The sequence below is a fragment of the Emys orbicularis genome, chromosome 15 (genome assembly GCF_028017835.1).
Source record: "Emys orbicularis isolate rEmyOrb1 chromosome 15, rEmyOrb1.hap1, whole genome shotgun sequence".
Lineage (NCBI taxonomy): Eukaryota > Metazoa > Chordata > Testudines > Emydidae > Emys > Emys orbicularis.
This window is the reverse complement of record NC_088697.1, coordinates 2,659,331-2,663,967: the sequence shown is the minus strand read 5'-3', so window position 1 is coordinate 2,663,967 and position 4,637 is coordinate 2,659,331.

Sequence of the window (4,637 nt, the reverse complement as noted above, 5' to 3'; positions counted from 1 at the left end):
GCCCGACCAGCGAGCCCCAGGGACAGGCCCCCTGCGGCTGCTGGCAACGCTGTCCCTGAGATCCTGTCCCGGGAGCAATAAACCACAGACTGGTTCCACTCTGAATGCCTGATTCTGTCTAGTGGGGTACAACACAGGGGGCTGGGAGCCAGGACTCCTGGGTTCTCTCCCTGGCTCTGGGAGGGCAGTGGGTTAGAGCAGGGTGGGTGGGGAGCCAGGACTCCTGAGTTCTATTGTCCATAAGCAACAGGGATAAGTCTCCTGTGCTCACTGTGCCTCAGTTTACCCCTCATCAAAAGGAGATGATATCCCCAAGCTCCTCCGCAGGGGGAGCTAAGATTAGCCTGGGGCAGGGCCAAGTTCTAACCTGGGTCAGACTCGGGGTCAGCCCCAAGTGGCGAGAACAGATCACCCCAGGGAAGGACACGCCTTGAAGTCTCTAGCCTGACCCTTTATTTACATGGTCACATACAGTTTTTAATGACTCCAGTTGTGAGGTGTCTTGTTCATCTCCTCCCCATGACACATTATATATATATATATATATATATATATATATATATATATATATATATATATATATATTCCCCTGCCCTTCCCCCGCCACCCCGGCCGCTTCCCTCCCCCCAAGATACACCCAAAAGTTATTGCAAAAAAAAAAGTACAATTTGTACACAAGTCTATGAAAAATGATAGACAATCAGATTCCCAGACTGGGTGGCCGGCTCCTCCCTCACAGCTATGAGCATCCTGGGCCTTTAAGACACAGCTGATCATGGGCCATCCCTTTAAGAACATGTTTTTTGGTCTACAGACAAATATTTACCAAGCACATTGAGTGTCATCAGAAATACAGGTTAGAGAACGATGACCTCTCACAGGCCACCCCTTTAAGAGATGGATGATCACATGCCATCCTTTTAAGAAACTTATTTTTTGGTCTACAGACAAATATTTACCAAGTACATCAAGTGTCATCAGAAATGCAAGTTAGAGAAAGGTGGCCATTCACAGGCCATCCTTTTAAGAGATGGCCGCTCACAGCTCCCCCTCTCCCCAAGGAAAAAAATGTTTGGTCTGCAGACAAATACACCTCTACCTCGATATAACGCTGTCCTTGGGAGCCAAAAAATCTTACTGCGTTATAGGTGAAACCGCGTTATATTGAACTTGCTTTGATCCACCGGAGTGTGCAGCCCCGCCCCCCCCGGAGCACTGCTTTACCGCGTTATATCCGAATTCGTGTTATATTGGGTCACGTTATATTGAGGTAGTGGTGTATCTTCCAAGTAAATCAAACCATCACAAAAAATGTAGCATAGACAAATGTGGCTAGTCTCAAGCCACCCCTTTAAGGAAAAACAACTCTACAGATTAAAAAATGACCATCTCTTTAAGAAATATTTTCCCCCCCGCAGACACATCCTGACCAGGTACATGAGGCACCACTAGTTCTGATACTATGGCCCATCAGAGGCCATCCCTTTAAGATTTTATTTTGTCTGCAGATTCACCAAGTCTATCAAGGACCACCTGAAACACAGGTCGGACAGCTGGTCAAAAGGCCATCCCTTTAAGAGTTTTTACTGTCTGCAGACAAATATTGACCATTACCTATGGCTGATTGGCGGCCACCCTTTTAAGAAATAGTTCCCACTGCAAGTAAATATTGACCGAGTACAATGGCCGCTTGGCCTCCACCTCTGTATGAGTTTTACGGGAGGGGAGTTTGTTGTTGGGTTGGGAGGGGGGGGGGGTTTGTCTGCAGATCAATATTGACCAAGTCTGTCGAGCAATGACAAAAACCCATGTGGAAGAACCTAGCCAATCAGCCTCTAGCCCTTTATAACTATATTTTTTGTCCACAGACAAATATTAACCAAGCGCACCTGGGCTGGCATTGCTATAATTTTCCAGACAGGTCACTGGATCCTTGGACCTCAAGGTCGGGCATATTATGATTATTCTGGGGCCAGTTTTTCACACAACATTGTGGCTGACTAATGATCTGGGCAGGTTATGACCCTGCCAAGGGGAAACCTGATCACAAGATGTTGGCATTTCCAACCATTTCATAACAACTGCGAGGGCATTACTGTGGTGGCCGGCTATTTCACTCAAGCAACCAACAAACAGCAGGGAGAAAAGTCATCCCGGCTAAAGATTCGGCACAGCTAAGAACGCCGAAGACTTGCTATTCCAAGCAAAAAACAACTGCGGAGGGCCCACATGCGTGTAGCTCCCATGGCCAGGGGCAAGAACCAAATGCAGGACCTCCAGCCCCACAAAGCAGCTGTGATAGCAGGGAGTGAGCGGAATATTGTTCCTATCTCAGCCCCTAGAGGGAGCTCATCCCCCGACACCCAGATTAATATATATATATATATAAGAAAACAAACCTTGAAGGCCCTCTTTACCCATCCCAAAGAAGCAAAAAAAGAGCAAAAAAATATTTGTTCATAGATTCCAAGGCCAGCTGGGTCATTTTGCTCAGGTAGTTTGACCTCCAGGAGAACACAGGCCAAAGACCTGCCCCAAAATAATCCCTTTTTGTGCTAGGTAAGCTCTTTAAAAACAAAAAACACACCCAATCTTTTGACTGAAAACTTGCCCAGGATGGAGTATTCCCCCCACGACACTCAGTAACTTGTCCCAACAGTTTGTCCCCTTTAAATTCACACCAACACCTTTAAGATCAATGGTATGGTCCTTTTCTGCATCTGGGGATTACCATGGAGGAGAAGCTGGATATAAGTCAGCAGTGTGCCCTTTGCTAATTGGCGGCCACCCTTTTGCCAAGAAGGCCAACGGCATATTGGGTTGTATTAGTAGGAGCATTGCCAGCAGATCAAGGGAAGTGATTATTCCCCTCTATTTGGCACTGGTGAGGCCACACCTGGAGTACTGTGTCCAGTTTTGGGCCCCCCACTACAGAGGGGATGTGGACAAATTGGAGAGAGTCCAGCGGAGGGTAATTAAAATGATTAGGGGGCTGGAGCACATGACTTATGAGGAGAGGCTGAGGGAACTGGGCTTCTTTAGTCTGCAGAAGAGAAGAATGAGGGGGGATTTGATAACAGACTTCAACTACCTGAAGGGGGGATCCAAAGAGGATGTAGCTCAGCTGTTCTCAGTGGTGACAGATGACAGAACAAGGAGCAACAGTCTCAAGTTGCAGTGCGGGAGGTCTAGGTTGGATATTAGGAAAAACTATTTCACTAGGAGGGTGGTGAAGCACTGGAATGGGTTACCTAGGGAGGTGGTGGAATCTCCATCCTTAGAGGTTTTTAAGGCCCGGCTTGACAAAGCCCTGGCTGGGATGCTTTAGTTGGTGTTGGTCCTGCTTTGAGCAGGGGATTGTACTAGATACCGCCTGAGGTCTCTTCCAACCCTAATCTTCTATGATTCAATTCTATGATGATGTGGGTGTGCGTGAGATTTTTATTTTATTTTTTAACCCGTGAAAAGCCAGATGGGTAAAGAAAAGTCCAGTTGGACCTGGGACCACGTCCCCCAGGGGAGCCGCTCAGCCGTGATCCCCCACTTTCCTCTTGGGCACCGTTTGCATGTTGCATGAGGAGACAATCCTGGGTGGGTCCGATGGGCACGTCCGGGAGCAAGGTCTGTGGTTTTAACCCCCTGCAGGGGGAGGAGCGCTGCCCAGACCCAACCTGGTGACCAAAACTCAATCCACAAGGAGACGGTAGATTTCAGTGTTACCGGGTGGATCCAGCCCTGGCTCCAGACGGATTCACTCCCAGCCCACTTGACTCAATCGCCTTCCCCATCCTGAGCCAACCAGTCCCTGCCCTGGGGCTGGATGGGAGCTGGCACCCCCTAGAGGGTAGAGGCCCCATGCCCCATTCCCCATCCCCCTGAGCCAGCCAGTCCCTGCCCTGGGGCCAGATGGGAGCCAGCGCCCCCTAGAGGGGAGAGGTCCCTGCCCCATTCCCTGCCCCCTGAGCCAGCCAGTCCCTGACCTGGGGCCGGATGGGAGCCGGTGCCCCCTAGAGGGGACAGGCCTCTGCCCCATTCCCTGCTCCCTGGGGCCAGATGGGAGACCAAATATTACAGTGCTGGATACATATTCAGCCCACACAGCCATGGGCGGGAACTGAACCCAGGACCTCCAGCCCCCCCAAACATCTGTTAGCGGGGAGGGAGCTCCCCTCGCTGCCCCTAGAGGGAGCTAATCCCCCAGCACTCAGCCGGCAAACTGCGGTAACCCCATGGGGGCATCGCTCCATTCCCCCATCTTGTCAGTCTGGGGTTCTCTGCAGAAAGCAATTAGGGTCTGAACAAATCACCCACCCATCCCCATCTCCTCACAGTGGTACAGTCTGAACCCCTGAAGAAAGTGGGGAGAACAGCAGGTCCCAGGGGACGCTGCCCATTACAGGAATGAACGTGAATTCCCAGGTCGGCTGATGTCCCATGATGCACCTGGGGTCCTTGGTTGGAGGTGAACGGCAGATCCCAGGTTGGCCAAAGTCTCATAATGCACCTGGCTTTGTAGTAGGAGGTGCATGGAAATTCCAGGTTGGCCGAAGTCTCATAATGCACCTGGATCTTCAGCTACAAAGCGAACAGCAATTCCTAGGTCAGGGCCAGAGTCCCACAATGCACCTGGGGAGGTG